Here is a 21838-nt window from a genome sequence, read left to right as displayed (position 1 = left end):
TAATCGGACGTCAAGCGCAGCGCGTTCGCTTCTCTCCCGGGGGGGCGGGGGGCTGGGGTCTAGTGGGAGGTCAAATCGAACGCTGCGCGTTCGCTTCTCTTCCGGGGGGTGGGGGGCGGTCTAATCAGACGTCAAGCGCTTTGTGTGGCGGGCTCCATCTAGTGTGGAAACTGAGAAGTGCTCAGGCTGTTGTGAGGGCCACATTCAATTATGTTTTCAGAATTTGCTGCGGGCCAATACAAACTGGACCGCGGGCCGCTGTTTGCCCGCGGGCCATAGTTTGGACACCCCTACCCTACACGTTCCCCAACCTGTCCGCTGTCGTCTCTGTTTTTAATTGATCTTTTTTATTACTGTTTTTATTATTTTTACTATTCTTCTTTATATTTTCTTGCTTATCTTGATCGTATGATTATGTTGGAATGTATGTAACCAGTAATAAATAACCTAGCTTGTCCTATCCTACGCGATGTCGTAAAACATCCCCTGCTATATTTTGACTAGAGGTCAAGGGCTTTCTCTCCATCCAGTCCACTCTCACCCCCACCCTGTTTCTCTTCATAAAAATGCTCTCAGACGTCATTCGATCAAAGTTAAAGTCAAAGTCAGCTTTATTGTCAATCTCTCCACATGTCACAACACTCAAAGAGACCGAAATTACGTTTTCTCTATCCCACGGTGTCGAGACATATAACACGATAGACATACAAGTACGCGACACAATATAAAAACAAGAAGGCAAAAATTCAACAATAAATAGTAAGAGTGATGAATAAATAATAAATAAACAGATAACACAATAAATAAGAGGAGCAAAACGGAGCCAGCAAGCATAGCGCAAAAGTAAAAATATCATAAACAAGAAGGCACAAACAATAAATAATAAGAGTAATAATAAAGAATAAATAAACAGATGACACAACAAATAAGAGCCAGTGTGCAAACAGACAGTACAGACAGTAAAAGTACAGGACGCTACGCAGAACGGGGGAGCGAGTTCAGGATCCTAACAGCCTGGAGTATGAAGCTGTTTGAGAGTCTGGTGGTGCGGGAGCGCAGGCTTCTGTACCTCCTCCCAGAGGGCAGAAGCTCGAACAAAGAGTGAGCGGGGTGACTCACATCACTCACAATCGTGGTCACCTTGCGGGTGAGATGCGAGGTGTAAATGTCCTTCAGGGAGGGGAGCGAAGCACCAGCAATCTTACCAGCCGTGTTCACTATGCGCTGCAGGGCTTTCAAGTTGTAGTCAGTGCAGCCGCCACCCCAAACAGCAATACAGCTGGAGAGGACGCCCTCAATGGTGCCGCGGTAAAATGCAGTCATGACGGCCGGAGGAGCGCTCGCTCGCCTGAGTTTCCGCAGGAAGTATAGGCGGCGCTGGGCTTTCTTTGCCAGTGATGCGGTGTTGGTGGACCAGGAGAGATCCTCACTGATGTGCACCCCCAGGAACTTGGCGCTGCTCACTCTCTCCACCACAGCACCGTCGATGATCAGCGGCAGGTGTTGGGTGTGACCCTTCCGGAAGTCCACAACAATCTCCTTGGTCTTGTCGACGTTCAGCAGGAGGTTGTTGTCCCTGCACCACGTGGTCAGAAGGTCAACCTCCAGCCTGTATTGAGACTCGTCTTCCTTGGTGATGAGACCCACCAGAGTCGTGTCGTCAGCAAACTTCACTAAACGGTTTTCGCTGTAGGTTGCAGTGCAGTCATGCGTCAGGAGGGTGAAGAGCAGCGGACTGAGCACGCAGCCTTGGGGGGCCCCCGTGCTCAGCGTGATGCTGGCGGAGATTTTGTCGCCAACACGTACTACCTGTGACCTCTGACAGAGGAAGTCCAGTAGCCAGTTGCAGAGGTAGGTACTGAGGCCCAGCGCGTCAAGTTTGCTGATGAGGCGTTGTGGCACAATGGTGTTGAAGGCAGAACTGAAGTCCACAAACAGCAACCTCACATACGAGTCCCTTCTCTCCAGGTGGGTGAGGGCCGAGTGGAGGGCAGAGCAGATGGCATCCTCAGAGGACCGTTTGGCTCGGTACGCAAACTGGAAGGGGTCAATGGTGGGGGGGAGAACGGATCGGATGTGCTCCATGACAAGCCGCTCAAAGCACTTCATGATGATGGTCGTAAGTGCCACGTGGCGGTAGTCATTGAAGCAGGACGGAGCGGGTTTCTTCGGCACAGGTACGATGGTGGCAGCTTTGAAACACGACGGGACGATGGCCTGCTGCAGGGAAGTGTTAAAGATGTCTGTGAAGACACCCGTCAGCTCACCAGTCCTTCAGTCCTTCAGCGCTCGACCCGGGATGTTGTCAGGGCCCGCCGCCTTACGGATGTTGATAGCGGCAAGCGCCCTCCTCACGCTGTCGGCGGAGAGGCAGAGGGGCAGCTCGTGTGAAGGGGGAGTGGCCTTCAGCGGCCAAGTGCTGTTCTGAGCGTCGAAGCGAGCAAAGAAGCGGTTGAGGTCATTGAGCAGACGGACGTCGCCTTCACAGCTCTGCGGCGCGGGCTTGTAATCCGTGATGGTCTGAATGCCCTGCCAAAGGCTCCGTGCGTCCCTGCTGTCCTTGAAGTAGGCGGTAATTTTGCACGAGAACGCCCTCTTTGCTTCTTTGATGCCCCGGGACAGGTTGGCCCTCGCAGTCCTCAAGCCAGCCTCATCCCCCGCTCTAAAGGCTTTGTCCCTGGCCCTCAGCAGCCTGAAGACAGCCCCTGTCAGCCATGGCTTCCGGTTAGCCCGAGCGACGATGGATTTTGAGAGAGTCACATCCTCAATGCACTTCCTGATGTAGGAGGAAACAGAGTCAGTATACTCCTCAATGTCTGTCCGATCGTCGCAAGTGGCAGCCCTCCTAAACATGTCCCAGTCAGTAGAGCCAAAGCAATCACGCAGTGCATCAGAGGCACCCTCAGGCCACACCCGTACCTGCTTGCGAACCGGCCTGGACGCTCTCACCATTTGTCTGTATGCGGGCAAAAGCATAACAGTGATATGGTCAGAAAGTCCAAGATGGGGGAGGGGGGCGGCTTTGAAAGCTCCTTTATGCGAAGAGTAGACCCGGTCCAGGAAGCTGTCGCCACGCGTAGGAAAATTAACATGCTGGTGAAGCCTCGGAAAAACAGACTTCAGGTTAGCATGATTAAAATCCCCAGCGAAGATGGTCAAACCGTCAGGGTGCGCTGTCTCTTGTTCACTGACAGCCTGGTACAGTTCACTAAGAGCCGCGATCCTGTCGCCTTCGATGTTGGAAGGCGGGATGTAAACCGCGACTAGCAGAATCGCGGTAAATTCCCTTGGCAGGTAAAAAGGACGGCACTTAATGATCACGAACTCCGCCAGTGGCGAGCAGTGCTTGCATACCACTACAGAGTCCCGGCACCATTCGTCACGGATGTAGACGCATATTCCACCTCCACGAGATTTACCCCCTTTCACAATGGCCCGGTCCGCCCGATAGCACGCTAGCCGCTCCAGATGTACGGCAGAGTCCGGAATGTTGACAGTCAACCAAGTCTCAGTGAACACGAGCACACAGCAGTCCCGCAGTCATTGCTGTACGCACAGTGACGAATGGACTCTCCGCCTGGAGGTGCCCAGAAAATTACTTAATAGTCTCCCATGTGGTTCTTGCAAAAGAGTGAGCACCACTCTAACAAATGTGACAACAGCCATGCCTAACGAGCAAAAGGACAAGGTGTGTCCTTTCATCAAAAAAGATGTGGCCAAAGAGTCTGTCAGAAGGGACATTTAAAAACACATGCAAGAACACACACAGGTGAGAAACGTTTTTCCTGCTCAGTTTGTGGCCAAAGATTGTTAGGGTTGACAAATTACAGTGGAGCCTCGGTTTTCAAACGTCCCAGTTCTCGAACAAATCAGTACTCGAACAAAAAATTCGAGATTTTTTTGCTTCGGATGTCGGACAAAATTCGGTTGTTGAACCTCGCGAGATGAGCCGAGAGGACCCGCATGCCAACTGACTCCGTTCGTTATTACATTCTCGTTATTCTGAGGATTGCATCAATTCTAATCATGCCTCCAAAGTAAGCAAGTGGGAGCAGTAAAGCCATCCTAAAACACAAAGACGCTCCTAAAGCAATGCGACAGTGAGCGCCCGGCGCGCTGCGGTTGCCAGATCGGACCAAATTAAGCTCCCTGCGCACTGAGGTCCACTTAAATTTTGGAAAGTCCATTAGGACTTCAAAAATATTTTCTAAATTTTAGCGACGGCTCTGTCGCAATAATGCGACCAGCACGGTGCAGTTGCGTGTTCGGCGCTGCGCTGCAGTTACGTGATCGGACAAAAATGCGCAAATGAAAAAAAATGGTTAAAAAAGGCAGTTTTTTTTGCTTGGAATAGATAATTTTTTTTTCTATTATTTGTAAAGGGAAAACATTATTTGGAATTCGAACGATTCACTTCTGGAACAGCCTTCTTGAACGGATTGTGGTCGAAAACCGAGGCTCCACTGTTCTTGATCGTATGATTATGTTGGAATGTAGACTATATTGATTAACCAGTTGCTGAGGGGAACAAACTCCCCCTCCTGCCCTGTTTTCTCTCAATAAATATGTCCTTATATGTTCAGAGTTTCTGAATAGATATTTGAAAGAGTAATATGGGAAATTACTTTAAAATATATGTAGTCTCCGCTCAGCATCTGTTGCCATTTAAAGAATGCCGGTTTCAAGGCTGAATTCGTGTGTCACGTGACGTGCGTTCGCGTCGCACCAGAAGTCATGTCATGCAGCCTGATAATTGGCAAAAAAAAAGTATTTCTGAGGATGCAGCCTGTGAATTGAGACACAGCGAGTGAATCTTTGTTTGGAAGACTAGTTCTCTTGCTAGCAATGAGGCTTTAACACCTACCGCTAATCAAAAATTCAAACACACTACAACCAAGCAGGGTTAGCAGATGTAGCTGTCTGTCAGACTCTAGTGGGAATTTAACTCACACCCTCTGAGTTACAATTCTAATGCTCTTATTAATGAGCTACGCGGTCTTGCTTGGCAAAACTGTGTCAACCTTTTAGAAGATTGACCAAAAGAAACGCTTGAAAATGTAGTCTAAACAGGACTGTAAGCCAGTGATTCTCATCCAGTGTGGACACATTTGTGTGCCGTCTGAAATTATAAAATTTCCCTTAAGATCCTCAAAGACAATAACAACTCATCACATAACTGCTGGTCACCAGTACCATGGACAAGATAAGTGGAATTACACCCTCAAGTCTTATATGTCGAGCTTGCGCAGTAAATGTTTAGTATTCAATCAGGCCTCAGTGAGAATTAAACTCACGACCCTTAGTTTACATGACCAGTGCTCTAACCACTGAGCTACAAGGCCTGTTCTGCTGTGGTTAATTATAAACTATAAACTATTTAACTACAATATTACAAAGTGGGAATCAGGATGTCACCACGTTTACCTCCCATGCTACTATTCTGTGACCAAGCAAGGCTAGATAGCTTGGCCAAGTTTGAGAATCAGTTAGCGTGCTCGAACCTCTGGTTGAAGCTGGTGGTTGAAGCTGGTGGTTGAAGCGCTAGTTTTTATGTACAAGTTTGAATGAGACAACAGCCAGGAACAGCCATGATTAATGAGAAACAGGAGGCCGAGCCAGAGCAACTTTGATAAAAGAGGAGGGGAAAGAGAAGGACGAAGAGGATATCTACAGTATGCCCTCAACTTTTCTTGAGTCAGAAGTTGATATTTTATACCAAACACTGGAAATGTTCTCAGTCTTGGAAAATGTTTGCTCATAAGAGGAGTTTGAAACTACACCTAAACGTTTTTCCAACGATTCTCTCAGAAGAGGCACTTAACAAGTCACATGAGAACCCAGACTGGGGAGAAACGTTTTTCCTGCTCAGTTTGTGGCCAAAAATTCTTTCAGAAGGGTGACTTGCAAACACACACAAGAACCCACACCAGTGAGATATCCTTTTCCAGATCACTTTGTGGCCAAAGATTCTCTCAGAAAGTAAACTTCAAAATACATGCAAGAACACACTCAGCTGAAAAAATATTTTTCCTGCTCAGTTTGTAGCCAATCTTTCGCAGAACTGTCACCTAAAAATAATGACAAGAACACACACAGTTGAGAAACCTTTTTCCTGCCCAGTTCCTGGCCAAATATTCTCACAGAAGGGTGACTTAAAAACACACACAAATACCCCCACCCATGAGAAACCTTTTTCCTGCTCAGTTTCTGGCCAAAGATTCGGTCAGACGGGACACTTAAAAACACATGCAAGAGTACACAGGACAGGAACCGTTTTCCTGCTCAGTTTGTGGCCAAAGATTCTCTCAGAAGGTAAACTTAAAAACACATGGAAGAACACACACAGGTGAAAAACATTTTTCCTGCTCAGTTTGTGGCCAAAGATTCTCAGAGAAAGGAAGCTTGAAAAGACACACAAGAACACACACTGGTGAGAACCCTTTTTCCTGCTCAGTTTGTGGCCAAAGATTCTCTCAGAAGGTAAATTTAAAAACACATGCAAGAACACACACAGTTGAAAACCCTTTTTCCTACTCAGTTTGTGGCCAAAGATTGTCAGAAAAGGGAAACTTAAAAATACGCACAAGAACCCACACTGGAGAGAAAACCCTTTTTCCTGCTCAGTTTGTGGTCAAAGATTTTCAGAGAAGGGACAGTTCAAAACACATACAAGAACACACACAGGTGAGAACCCTTTTTCCTGTTTAGTTTGTGGCCAAATATTCTCTCAGAAAGTAAACTTAAAATCAAATGCAAGAACACACTGGTGAAAAACCTGTCTCCTACTCACTTTGTGGCCAAAGATTCTCTCTGAAGAGAAACTTCAAAATCCACTAATTGTCGGACACCACGAGCGGTTACCTAATATGCAAGCCCCTTTTTTTTTGGTTTGGCGCCACTGTGAGTGGCAGCCCCGCAGCAGTGTTCTCTCTTTTCCTCTTTATTTCCTTCCTTTCTCCTTTTTCTTTCTTTCTATTTCTCCATTCGGCAATGCTGGTGCCATCTATCACAACTCGGTGTGTGCAGATTGTTTCGGATCGGATATTTTTTCCCTGGGAGATGGGATGGCTGCACACATTGGTCGAGACCGGCGTGACTCTACGATGGCCATCCTGCTCATCCGGCCGGTGCTGACCAGATCCCTCGCCTTGGCCTCGCAGCCGCGACCCGTGTGGGAGGTCCGCTCCCTCATGCTCGTTGAAGCCAATGATCTTCGCCGTACCAGCCCCATGGTGACTATCTGCACGTCCCCGACTGGGTGCCCAGGACGCTGCTCACACGTTTGCCTGTTTTGTGATGTTTTACCGATTTACGACCACGGTCCATTGGGCGGCGTTGAACTTGACTGCCCTTACACCTGTTTATGGACCCCGTGGAGGGTATTTTGCGTGTTTTGGGGTGTTCTTTGGAATTGAAGGGGGCTGGTTGGCCGGTGTTACTTTTTTCCTTTGTCTTGTTGCTTTGGTTTGATGGCTGAGATTCAAGAGTTTTTTTTTATTCAAGAGTTTTTATTCGCCATGTTTGAGCGTGCCAAACAAGGAATTTAACTTCGGTAAAAACACACCCTCAACATTTAGGTGACTAACAACATTCAGGACATGTGAATAATGGCAAAAACAGTGTAGACAAATTCAAAAAGGTGTGAAGAGCTGAAGAGATGTTATTGCACAGTAATGTCTCTGAGACTCTATGAGTGGTGTGAGTTCATCAGAGCAACTGTTAGGGTGGTGCTCACTCTAACTTATTTTGCAAGGACCACACTGGAGACAAGTTAGTCGTTTTAGACACCTGCAGGCGGAGAGTTCACTCGTCGCTGTGCTTACAGCGATGGTCGAATGAAGTCTGACTCAGGCCTCGTCAGGCGCTTATTTATTGAGAGAAACAGAGTGGGGTTGAAAGAGGGGGTGTGGGAACACACAGGATAGGGTGGAGACGCACCCCTGCTGATCAAAGCATAGCAGGGGACCTTTTACGACGTTCTGTAAACAAAGCAACTTTGATTGCTTCCTCTGTAGCTAGTCAATAAGTTGAAAAGATCTTAGCACTTTGGTAAACTAATTTTGTCTAGACAGGACAAACTAGTTAAATTATTACAGGTTATATTCCAACATAATCATACGATGAAGATATTCTGCAAACCCTAACATATCCCTCCTGTTTTATCATATGATTATGTCAACCTCGATCAATCAAACATAAGTAAGAAAATACAATGAAAGCAATAACTTCCAGTGAAGATGAGGTTTTTCCTCAATACTCCAGTCCAAATTGTGTGTGTAATTTAAAAAACCTGCGGCCAGATTAAATGCAGGAAAAGAGTTACACGGTCCCTCTGCCTTAGGCGACCAGAATGTTATCAATCAAGATATAAATTGCTCGTGATTGTTCAGTCGTTGGGGGCTTGGCACGCCCACTGGTGGAGGGTGAGCACGATTCTCACCCCCTTCGCAGATCTGCTCCGTCCGGGGAGAACTTGGGAATGTCTGCTGTGTGGTCGTAGTCTTCAGTGGCTCAGGGTGGACTAACTGGCCACCAAGGGGGAAGAGGATTATTCTGCCTCTGTATGAACTGGGGCGGGGACTGTCGATGGCTGGTCTGGTTCCTTGCAGGAACCCTTCACTGGGGCGCACTGGGACAGATGATACCACGATCCTCCTTTGCCGGCCAGCGCTCCACCATTTTATAGGGTCCAGTCGACGCAGGCTCCGTCCCCCTCCTTCTTGGGACCTTCAGCCAGAACGTTGGGGTGATCTGGACCTGGATCCGCCACCGAAAGGACAGCAGCACGTCCGGAAAACAGCAAAAAACAGCACCTTTTCTGCAACCTTTGCATTAGTCATTTGAGATGTTTCTTCTGCTCCTCTCATCACTGTTTTGGTTGCCCTGGTTACAGAGGCGTTGCTACACCAAAGGGAGGGAAGAATGTGTCTGTAGCAACGTTGATTAGCTAAGGAATGTAGTGTGGTGTGAACTAGCACTTCATTGTCGGCCCGTGACCCCCGCAGAGTTTGTCCATCTGTTCTTCTCCAGTTGTTGGCCGAGTCGTCCGCGAGTGAGATCAGATAACTTCAATTGCCGCTTTCCTGTGGAACAATGCAACTAGACCTTTGCTAGACTTTATCTACTTAGTAAATTAACACTCAATAACAATAAGTAACTTGTCCTAAACACTAAAACAAATGTTAAGTAAATGTAAGGTAACTGGTATGCAGTTCCTTAAACAAACATTGAGTAAATATAGGATAACTTGTACGCAACTACTCCAAACTGTGTTTAACACTTAACAAAGAAAAACAGTTCTGATCAACAACAATCTATGAACCAAACCCACAGTTAACTAAAAGGAATGGAGTTTCCTTCAACCAAATAAGAACATTTTGCCTATGCAAATAAGCTCTGCTCATTGTTAGTGATGACCTCTTACAGGAACAAAAACACACAGCTAACATAAGGACAGGAAGGATACATATGGCTAACAGGGATCAAAAGACATCCCTGTCACTAAAGAGGAAGAACGTAGATAAAAGGAAAGCCATAAACTCGTAAAGACAAGGCCTACAGGTCTGGCAGGCCAAGGCTTCACTTAAATTATTCCAACATTTCCCTCCTGCTTATCACACATTTGCTAAATTTTTACATTACCAAAAACAACCACTTCTCTTGATTTTCAGTTGTCGGATCACAAGTATGCGCACATACACATATTGTATATATATTTATATATATATATATATTTATATATTTATATATTTTTTTATATATATTTCCACCAAAGAGGATAAATGTTGCGACATCATTATTCGGAAACACACAGATCTGGGAAAAAGTCTGTAAATTCAAGTGCAAAAATTGCATTATCATCATCGATATCATCAACATGCTGCCGTTCAGACATTAGGCATACCCGGGCCATCTCGTCGTCCATGGGCGAGATTGCTGTAGTGATAAGACGATTAAACAGAGCACGGAGACATGGAATACAACAACATCCACACAAGAGGAGTATAGCAGTAATTGAGGACACAAGGGCTTTATACTTCCCAAAAGCAGTCATCCACTTGTTGTGCTCTTTCATCTTCGTGTTGAGAGATTGCAAGTTTGCAATCACCTTCGTCAGGCTCCCATCAGGGGCGGTGTCATTCTGGATGAAGGTGCAGCATTGTTCCCTGAACATTGCGCAGACCCTTCCTTTCCCAGACAACAACATAACAAGAGCATTGCGGTTCTGGATTGACATTAGGGAAGGCGTGGCTAGCTTTTCGTGCACTGCCTCAAGTCCCGCTTGTGTCCGTTTGCCCAATTTCTGCATGTTGCAATGGATGTAATTTATCCTGTCAACGTTCTTGTTCATCGTCCACCAGCAGCAAATGGAGGACTCCCATCCCGCTTCAATTTGGTCAATTAATTCTTATTAATCAGGAACTCCTCTGGGGACTCTAATTGCATCAATTTCAGTCAGATCATCGTCGCCTCTCAAATTTAAAGACATTATGTTTTTGTTTTTTCCAGCTTTTTCCCAGATCTTGGCATGTCAGTACATATATAATTTTGGTTGACTACTTTCTCTAAAAGCAATGGTTTCTTTTCTTTTTTCTCTTTTTTGTTTCTTTCAACGGATATTATAAAGAACACTCTGTCGCACATTTCACAATCAGTAAACAAACTATCCACATTCATTTTCGAGATATTGATTCCATTCTTTAACATCTACAGCAGTTGTTGACAAACTATTATTTCTTTACATAACCCTTCTGCCACTGTTAAGGCATTCAATGTTTATTTTGAAGCCAATTCAATCCATTTTTAGAATGCATCTATTATGACCAGGCATTATAACCCTGTGGATTGTGTTAAGCACATGTTAAACAAGCTCTCCAAAAAACATTTTTATAAACGTTTTGAATATGAATCAAATTCATATGTTGTATAAAGCTGACTGAACTGCCCTTCCATCCCCCCTGTTGAGCCAGGTGTCAACGGCACGTGACAACACCATGGCTCAATACAGCTGCCCATTTGAATTGTTTCCCTTCCTTTCTCAACGTAACAACCCAATCCACCAATCGAATAAAAAAAAAAAATAAATAAATAAAAAGATAACTGCTGGTAAAGTAATATAATAGTTAACTGTTGTAGTTTCATAACTTTAACTAACTCAATCGCTCTCTTATTCTCAAATTTTAAATTTAGCTTTGAACTGTCGGTATTTCATAATTGTACATCATCTAATTCCAGAAAGCAAGTTCTTTCCATCTCTCAAATTTTGTCTAACCAAGGCTAGGCATTAAAGGAGCGTGGACCAGTTTCTGCCCATAAACAAATTGCTCGCTTTTCTATTTTTCCTTCCTATCTTAACAAATTCGGTTTTGTTTTGCGGTGCAAATCAGATAGACTACAGATAAATAAATTCTTTAGTGCACCTATATTAACGAATTTCATCCTTTTAACACATAACACAACACACAGACAACACAAAAACAGCAGAGACACAGCTCACAAACAACACCAACAAACAACGCTGCGCAGACGTCATCCTCTATTTTGACGTGTTGGTTTTATTTTTTATTTTTATTTTTTCTTTCCTCAGTGCCTTTTATCCTTCGTGCAACTATTGTCACACCTTCCCTAGGCATCACCCTGCTTCAATATCACTTGCCACCACGCACTCAGCACACCCCTGGAGTGGGTACGACCCTACTCCGCGCGCAGCCACAGCAAGGGAAGCAAGAGGGGGGGGGGGCGGCATTTTCATACTGATTTATTCCAGCCTGGCCAGTACTGGGACAAACCAATGCCGTCGTCCCCCATCCCCCGCCAACCCAGCAAACAGCTACCCGCAGAGTCCAGAGCCCCACACCTACATCAGTCTCCCCCACGATCAAAGTACAATATCAATCACCACAGGAGCCGGCTCCTACACCCTTTTCACACCACAGTACCACACTCCCCCCTCCACAGTCCGGTCTAAGTGGAGACAATGGAAGCAGGAAGGCACAGGTGAGACACCGTAGGAGCAAGCTCCAGCAGTCCTCCCAATAACCAAGTACAACAAACAACAAAAGCACAAATCACTTATGTCTGTTTGGGAGGATCACAACAGCCAAACGTTACAAATGACAAACCACAAGACGCAGGTCTCGGAACCACATTGACGACCGCCAAACGCAAATGCCGGGTCAAGGACTGTTCTTCGTCTGTTCTTTGAAACTCTTGTCAAAAGCAACCTTTATTTTTCTTTTGCTTGTATTTGGGGTTTTGTTTTTCCTTCTTTCCTTTCTAGCATCTAACTTACTCAAAGTCGCTCAACTCATTTTCCATAATATTCTCGAACAACTTCAACCATTCAACCTGTATTTTCCCTTCAGTCGGGCATTCAGTCATCAATGCTCATTTGCATCTCACACAGCCCCCAAAAAGGAGTTTCTCTATCACATTGGTCCCAATTCATCCAAGCTCTCCACGCAACATTCACATACCATTCTCAACTCAAGGTTCCTGATAGAACAATCCACCAATCCAAAAATCTCAACACACAAAAAAAAACTGCTTGCATATTAATCCGAATTTTCTCCTTGTTTTCAAATTCAAAGAACTCAATCTCTCAGATTCAGCTTGCATATAGAAGTTTGTATAATCTTACAACACAACCAATCAATAATTTCCATTAAATATAGCATACAATGTCTCTGTATTATCATGAGCGGTCAAAAAGTGGGGTGGGAAGCTTGACATGTTGAAAATTTGGCTTTTCCTCTGCCTCCTCCTCCACCCTTTGATTGGTATTGTTTTGCACGACGACACTCTTTTGACCAGTGTCCACGTTTCCCACAGTTCCAACAGTTGTCAGAACCTGATGGGGGTTTTGAATTATATGGCGGCTTGCGACCATGTTGGTCTCTAACTCTTCCTCTGCCCCTTTGGGAGCTTCGGAAGAAGATCGTTGCATCTTCATTTAGATCATTATCATCATCTAGATGAAATACATCAGAACATTTGCCTTTCTCAATCGTCACAACACAAGCAGTGTCTGCTTCCACCAAGTGTTTCCTCACCCAGTTGCCTAAGTCGGGGGGTGAAACAGTGAGGAGCACATTTCTAAGATGTTGCTGATAAGCACTCTCAGCTGCATCATCGAATGGGATGCCACTGTGCACCCAGAATTCTTTACCAAATCTTAATTGAATGGTGGTCTCATCACTTTTTATCTTTCCATTTTTTGTCTCTTGAATTTGTTCTCTTCTCTCTTGCGAGGCTTTCAACCACATTCTAGCACAATTCAACTCTCTTTCTTTCCTTTTCTTTTTCTGTCCCTTCGTCATCCTATCTACACTCTCCTCCAAAACATCAACATTTCTTTGAGGATGCAGGTTTAAATTGACCTTCCACCAAATTCTCTTTGCAGTCAATTTATCCTACCAGTCGGACTCTCTTAACCACACAACATCCATGCAAACAGCTTGGAAGAACGGACAAAAAAAAAGAATCTACGCCCTTCTTCAATTAAGAAAAAGAAGCTCTGTTCCTTTTCTTAGCCCGTTCCTTCCGCTGGGACTTGAACCCAAGCTGTTCTTTGGCCGGAAAAACGTACAAAGAAAAATCTACACTCTTCTTTGACTAACAAAAAAGAAGCTCCGTGTTTCTTAGCACGTTCCTTCCACTGGGACTCTAACCCAAGCCAGATCCCTCAGCTTGGAAAAACAGACAAAGAAGAATCTACGCACTTCTTCGATGGACGAAAAAGAAGCTCTGCTTTTCTTAGCCTGTTTCTTCCCCTGGGACTTGAACCCAAGCTGTCTCCCGTGCACCTTTTACGCGTTTGAAAACCACACAATTTTTTGACTTACCTGACCCCTGGTCCGTTGCATTGCGGGAACCCGTCAATCCACCTCTGGCAGACGAAGGCAGACCTAAGATGCTGGCCCAGCGAAGAAATTCTCTTCCCAGGACTTTCTTTTCCAGGTCCCCCTAAAGGACGCTGGCTTGTCGACAATGCAGCACGTACTCCTCCGTCAGCCAGATGGCGGGTATGAGGGTCCCGGGTTTCGGCCCCAAAATGTTAGGGTGGTGCTCACTCTAACTTATTTTGCAAGGACCACACTGGAGACAAGTTAGTCGTTTTAGACACCTGCAGGCGGAGAGTTCACTCGTCGCTGTGCTTACAGCGATGGTCGAATGAAGTCTGACTCAGGCCTCGTCAGGCGCTTATTTATTGAGAGAAACAGAGTGGGGTTGAAAGAGGGGGTGTGGGAACACACAGGATAGGGTGGAGACGCACCCCTGCTGATCAAAGCATAGTAGGGGACCTTTTACGACGTTCTGTAAACAAAGCAACTTTGATTGCTTCCTCTGTAGCTAGTCAATAAGTTGAAAAGATCTTAGCACTTTGGTAAACTAATTTTGTCTAGACAGGACAAACTAGTTAAATTATTACAGGTTATATTCCAACATAATCATACGATGAAGATATTCTGCAAACCCTAACAGCAACAGCCTGGGGGAAGAAGCTGTCTCTGTGTCTGCTGGTTTTGGCGTACCGAGCTCTATAACGCCGTCCGGAGGGGAGTAGTTCAAACAGACTGCAACCTGGGTGAGAAGGGTCTGTAGAGATGTTCCTTGCCCGATTCCTGGTCCTGGACAGGTACAAGTCTTGGATAGATGGGAGGTTGATTCCAATGATCTTTTCTGCAGTTCTGATTGTCCGTTGTAGTCTGTGCTTGTCTTGTTTGGAGGCCGATCCGAACCAGACAGTGATGGACGTGCAGAGGACAGACTGGATGATGGCAGTGTAGAAGGTCTTCAGAAGCTCTCGCGGCAGGTTGAACTTCTTGAGCTGTCTCAGGAAGTACAGCCTCTGCTGGGCCTTCTTCCGGACAGAGTCTATGTGGCCAGTCCATTTCAGGTCCCGAGAGATTGTGGTTCCCAGGAACTTGAAGGTGTCTGTGGAGAGAATAGTATTACTGCGGATAGTGAGGGGTAAAAGTGGTGAAGGGTCTCGCCTGAAATCCACTGTCATCTCCACGGTCTTGAGCGGGTTCACCTCCAGCTGGTTTTGACTGCACCAGTGGACCAGCCGCTCCACCTCCTGTCTGTACGCAGTCTCATCACCGTCCTGGATCAGTCCGATGAGAGTGGTGTCGTCTGCATACTTCAGGAGCTTCACAGGAGAGTCACCTGAGGAGAAATCATTGGTGTAGAGCAGTGCTTCTCAATTATTTTCTGTTACACCCCCCCCTAGCAAGAAGAAAACTATTCGCGCCCCCCCTCCCCACCGTGACTATCCTAACTTGTCTTGTAAGTCGTAAAATGTTGCACTGTCGCAAATGTGACAGAAGTAACAATGAGAGCGCCACTGCCCCCTGCTGTAGTAAAGGCGCAATTACACTTTATTCTAGTACTGCCAAAAAAAAGCCTGTTCCCCAGGGTCACACGCGCCCCCCCAGGTATAGCACTACTATTTGAGAAGCACTGGTGTAGAGAGAGAAGATCAGTGGGGAGAGGACGCACCCCTGAGGCGCTCCAGTGTTGGTGGTCCGGGTGTCAGATGTGATGCCCCCCAGCCTCACACGCTGTCTCCTGTTGGTCAGGAAGCTGGTGATCCACTGACAGGTGGAGGCAGGCACCGCAAGCTGGATGAGCTTCTGTTGGAGGATGTCAGGGGTGATGGTGTTGAACGCCGAGCTGAAGTCCACGAACAGGATCCTGGCGTACGTTCCTGGGGTGTCCAGGTGGTGCAGGATGTAGTGCAGTCCCATGTTGACCGCATCATCCACTGACCTGTTTGCCCGGTAGGCAAACTGGAGGGGGTCAAGCAGGGGGCCCGTGACCTCCTTCAGGTGGTTCAGCACTAACCTCTCGAACGATTTCATGACCACAGATGTCAGTGTGACGGGTCTATATTCATTCAAACCTGTGATGGCGGGCTTCTTGGCCACTGGAACGATGGTGGAGCTCTTGAAGCACGAGGGAACCTCACACAGCTCCAGAGAACGGTTGAAGATCCGTGCAAAGGTGGGCGCCAGCTGCTCAGCACAGACTTTCAAGTAGGAAGGTGACACGCCGTCTGGGCCCGGTGCCTTCCTGGTCTTTTGTCTCCGGAACAGCTGGCGCACTTCCTCCTCGCGGACCTGGAGTGCGGGCGCGGCCTCTGCAAGAGAGTGAGTGGGTGACAACGATGATACAGGTGTGGACAGAGCAGTTGTGGGGAGAGGTGAGTATGTAGATTGTGCTGCCGGAGGTCCCGTTGTGTGGGAGGACAGATCAAACCTGCAGTAGAACTTGTTTAGCTGGTTAGCAAGCCTTGGGCTCTCTACGGGACGGGGGGGTTCGTTTCTTGTAGCCCGTGATGCTCTGCAGACCTTTCCACACCGTTGAGGGATCAGGATTGGCAGAGAGGTGTCTCTTCAGATTCTCCCCGTAGCACCTCCTGGCTTTCCTGACTTCTCAGTTCAGTGTGTTTCTGGTCTGCCTGAACAGCTCGCGGTCGCCGCTCCTGTAGGCCTCCTCCTTGACTTTGCGCAGCCTCCTGAGGTTCGGTGTAAACCAAGGTTTGTTGTTGTTGTACGTGCAGAAGGTCTTAGTCTGCACACACAAATCCTCACAAAAACTGATGTATGATGTGACAGTGTCAGTGAGTTCATGCAAGTCTGAAGTTGCAGCTTCGAAAGCTCCCCAATCGGTGCAGTCAACTCCCGTGGGGAATAGAACGGCCGGCGGTTTATGAAAAGTGTTTCTAGGAGAGGGCTGCAAAACTCTTTCAACACCGTGACATCAGTACACCAACGTTCATTAATGTAGAAACAGAGACCACCTCCCTTTGATTTTCCGGAGAGCTCCGCGCTGCGATCTGCTCGCATTAGCCTGAACCCGGCAAGCTCCACGGCGTGGTGGGGGGTTCGTTCGCTAAGCCACGTTTCCATAAAGCACAGCGCAGCGGATCTGCTGAAGTCCGTGTTCCTTGATGTGAGGAGCAGCAGTTCATCCGTCTTGTTCGCCAGGGAGCGGACATTCGCCAGATGAATTGACGGTAGGGCAGAACGGAACCCTTTCTGCCTCAGCCTTACGAGTGCTCCGGCTCGCTTTCCGCGCCGCCGTCGTCGCGCTAGTTTGTACAGCACCGCCGCTCCGGCTAGAATCTCCGACAAACAGTCTGAATCGGAGAGAACAGGAGAGAAAATACCAGAAGAAGTCTGTCCGATGTTTAACAGAGCTTCTCTGGTAAAAGTGATCCGGGATGGACAGCAGAGGACACAGAAAACACACAAAATAAGACAAATAAACAGAGAGCGACTCACCGTGGCTGCCATCCGCGGCGCCATCATATGACGTCACTGAGTTGTGCTCATGTCATCTGGGTGTCTTTTACATACCAGCTCTATCAAAGTCAAAAGTCAAAGTCAGCTTTATTGTCAATCTCTCCACATGTCACAACACACATATAGACCGAAATTACGTTTTCTCTATCCCACGGCGACTGGGGCCTGAATTTCCCCACTCCCGGGATCTATAAAGTTTCAATCAATCAATCAATCAATCAATCAATCAATCAATCATCTGACTTAGTTCCTGTTAGAGTGGTGCTCACTCCAACTTATTTTGCAAGAACCACATGGGAGACAATTAAGTCTTTTTGGGCACCTGCAGGTGGAGACTCCATTCGTCAATGATCGAACGACATCTGACTCTCGCTTCCCGCAAGAGCGTTTTTATTAAGAAAAACAGGGTGGGGGTGACAGTGGACTGGATAGAGAAGAAAAAGCCCTTGACCTCTAGTCAAAGCATAGCAGGAGATGTTTTACGACATTGTGTAGGATGGGACAAGCTATGTTATTTATTACTGGTTACGCACCAACATAAGCATAAAACTAATCTAGCTAGGTTATTTATTACTGGTTACATACATTCCAACATAATCATACGATCAAGATAGTTTGGAAAACCCTGACAGCTCCCACAATTGTCATGCTGTTATGTTTTGTGAGTTGTTTTTGTCTTGTCCTGTTCGTCGTATTGTCACTTCCTGTTTTGTTTTGGTAACTCTCCTCTCGTTTCAGTTCGTGGGTCCTTCCTCTGTGTGTCAGGCTACTTGTCTTCCCTGATCCCAATTGTGTGCACCTGTGTCTTTGGTCCTAATTGTCTGCACCTGTGTTCTCACCTTTCTATGTGTATTTAGCCAGCGTCTTCCCCTTGTCTTGTGCCAGTGCGTCTGTTGGATTTTGTCCACAATTTAGGGAGCGCGCTATCTGCGCCTCATGGCCATTGCCAATCACCTGTTATCCAATTTACTCACTGCATGCTCGTTTGATTTCTTCAGATTTAGGAAAATGCTAAGACACTGAAGCAGAAATTAGACTTACACAAGTTGGTTGAGTTCAATCACAATTCTTGTTAAGAAAGCTCTGTTTTCAGGAAAGTACAATACAGCGCTGGGCCTTTCAAGAGCATAGAGTCTCCATTCAGAAAAGGCCACATTCAAGGTTCTTTGGTCAGCTTATATTCATTTCCACATGCCAATGTGGGCCGAGTTTGATGGGTGATGAGTCAGGGGGTGTGGCAAGTTCGCAGGAGATTCTGATTTCATGGGAGTGGGTGGTGGTTATGAGCGATTCAGTGTGTGTGGGGGCTGTTGTCTTCCATCCCGTCTTTCGGCCTTGGCGATCATCTTTGGCCGAGTCCTTTGCTGGCTCCCTCTGGCACCTGCTGGTTTTTATCTCCAAGTGACCTTCCTGTAAACATTCCCCTCCATTCTTGCACATAGACTGTCTCACCTCATTCTTTCATCATCATTTCAATTTTGTCATTTTGTACGAAATTATGTGAGCTTTTTGTCTGTGACATCATTAATCTATTAATGTTCCTTGACTATGCAAAGTTTGTTCTTTTGATACTCCATGTCTTTGCTTACGTCATTATTTTCTTAGTTTAATCATGCTTCCAACCATATATTTTCTTTGTTAGGCAAAATATTTCCCTCTGTCCAGAACGTTCAGTAGTAATCGAAAACTGGCGTCTAGCATTAGTCAAAACATAAAATACAATCAAGTACTGAACACTTTTAGACGACTTTGGCAGTGTCCGTGATTTAGAGAATCATCAGGCATGCATTAAACAGTTCCTTAAGGGTCATTAAGCTATTCAAGCAATATATCAAAAAACATTTCAAAGTGCTCAGAAATATATATCAGTTCATAAAGTTATAAAAACCTTTGTCATTACCACCTATCAAAAATGTCTAGTTATGTCTTCTTTATTGAGTTGGTGTGTAGGTATAATTATATGCTTAAAATGTTTCTTTTATTGATTGAATATGTGAATATACTTTCCTACTTATGTACTTTATTCAGTGAGGTTTGAGCATATCTGTTTTTGTAGCTAGGCAGGACTTTTTGTATTTTGACCCCATTCCTTCACGTCTTGTCCCGTCTTGAGCACCAGCGATCGCGTGAGTAACAGATATGACTTTAGAGAACCTAGTTTAGAAGATACCTTTTTTTGTCAAGCCTGAGCGCTGTTTTTCAATTTTGTTTTTTGCCACCGTGTTTTCCCTCGTTTTGAGGTGCTTTTGGTTTTTGCTGTCTTCAGCCTTGTTTTCCCTCTTTTTGAGGCGCTTTTGTTTTTTTTTGTGCTGTCTCCAGCCTGTTTGAATAAATACCTTTTGTTTGCACTATGCATCCGAGTCCTCTCCCTGATCCAAGCCTGACAACAATAGCTCCTACAAGATGTCTCCCGGGTCTCTTAGCTGGCTCGTGTCTTTGTTTGTTAGCCTTGGAAACTCCTCTATCTTGTTTAGCAGTGTGTCCTCAATTGCTTCTGAGGAACGGTGACACTCTTCAACCCGTTCCCTAATCATCTTTACGCCTCCAGCGGGTACTGCATGAACCCTTTTCACCTGTTCTGCAGATCTTGGATCCAGCCACCTTGTTAGTAGGTCTAACTCCTCTCTTTCTGATAAATTTAAGTTTTTAGTCGCGCCAATAAATGATACTTTCCACGTCCAATAGTTTTGCGGTTTGTCATCAAATTGCAGTAAACCAACGCTGACGAGTTACCGTATTTTCACGATTAAAACGTGCACCGTAATAAAAGGCGCAGTCTCAGTTATGTGTGCCATGACCGGATCATAGGGCGCGCGTTTTATATATACAATCCACGCCCCTTTAACGTTCTCATGGCGCTCTCAACTACGTCCGCCTTACAACAACACACACAAACACACACATACACATACACACACGCACACGCACACAAATACACACACGCAGCAGTGACTCTCCAATACACATCGATACCAAATGATCAGGTGTTGCTTTCCCGCCTTTTCCGGACAGTATAAAACCTTCTTACCTGGAGATGGAGGATGTTGTTACATCTACTGAAGTGCCATGTGTACTGACCGCCATTAAACAACCCAAGATCTTGCCAATAAAGAACAAACCGTTACCCCACATCTTAGTTTTCCTGACCCAACAACGGACATCATCAACAACACGCAACAGCCGTTGATGGAATCGAACCCGCACTTTCTTAACTGTGAAGCGGACATGCTAACCAGTTCTCCCCCGAGCCGCCAAAGAGTATAAATATTACGATATTGAGTCAAATACAAACCAGATTACAGATACAATGGAGCCTCGGTTTTCGACCACAATCCGTTCCAGAAGGCTGTTGGAGAACTGAATCGTTCAAATTCCGAATCATGTTTTCCCATTACAAATAATGGGAAAAAAAATCAAGTTTAAATTTAAAAACCCCGCCTTTTTAAAGTATTTTTTCAGTTGTACATTTTTGTCCGATCGCGCAACTGCAGTGCTTAGCCTTATTGTGACAGAGCGGTCGCTAAAATTTAGAAAATATTTTTAAAGTCCTGATGTACTTTCCAAAATTTAAGTGGACCTCAGTGCGCAGGGAGCTTAATTTGGTCCGATCGCGCAACCGCAGCGCGCCGGGCGCTCACTGTTGCATTGCTTTAGGAGCGTCTTTGTGTTTTAGGATGGCTTTACTGATCCCACTTGCTTCTTTTGGAGGCATGATTAGAGTTGTTGCAATTCTCAGACTAACATGAATGTAATAACGAACGGAGTCAGTTGGCATGCGGGTCCTCTCGTGAGGTTCGACAATCGAATTTCGTTCGACATCCGGAGCAAAAAATTCTCAAATTCTTTGTTCAAATATTGATTTGTTCGAGAACCGGGATGTTCGAAAACCGAGGCTCCACTGTAAAACAATGTAACATTACTTTTCGACGACGATGGGATTTGAACCCATGCGTGCAGAGCACAATGGATTAGCAATCCATCGCCTTAACCTCTCGGCCACCTTGTCTTGCTCCTATGGGGCTGACAACACGTTGTGCCGACATACTTTGTGTGAAAATCCGACTGATGAAATGCTGAGTGGAGAGCACAATGGAGTAGCAACCCATCGCCTAAATATCTCAGCCATCGCATCTCATGCATGAGTTGTATGGGCGACATGATATGGCATGTACGGGGTAGTATAAGCTACAAGGTAAAATGATACGATACTTTAGATGTGAAATGAAGAAGAGCTAAGCCACAAAAGAAGTGACACTGTCAGCAAAGAAAAAAAAAAATTCAATGTTGTCTCACCCCAAATCTTTGGGATCATCGGCTCTGCGCAGTTGGATAGTTCCACTAACATTTTAACATCAACATTCTTCCACTGTACTTTTGCGCTATGCTTACTGTCTGCTGTATGCACACTGGCTCCGTTTTGCTCTTCTTATTTATTGTCTTATCTGTTTATTTATTATTTGTTCATCACTCTTATTTATTGTTTGTGCCTTCTTGTTTTTATATTGTGTCGTTTACTCGTATGTCTA

The 21838-nt window shown here is 45.8% G+C and overlaps 1 non-coding gene across 1 annotated transcript; it reads right to left on the bottom strand.

The window, feature by feature from the left end:
• Nucleotides 1-21236: 21236 nt before the first annotated feature.
• Nucleotides 21237-21318, bottom strand: trnas-gcu (transfer RNA serine (anticodon GCU)). Its single transcript has one exon. It is a non-coding gene; the product is annotated as a tRNA-Ser (tRNA).
• Nucleotides 21319-21838: the final 520 nt, after the last annotated feature.

The sequence above is a fragment of the Syngnathus typhle genome, linkage group LG6 (assembly GCF_033458585.1).
Source record: "Syngnathus typhle isolate RoL2023-S1 ecotype Sweden linkage group LG6, RoL_Styp_1.0, whole genome shotgun sequence".
NCBI lineage: Eukaryota > Metazoa > Chordata > Actinopteri > Syngnathiformes > Syngnathidae > Syngnathus > Syngnathus typhle.
Note: the sequence above shows the minus strand (reverse complement) of the source record. Positions and strands in the feature narration are given on the sequence as shown.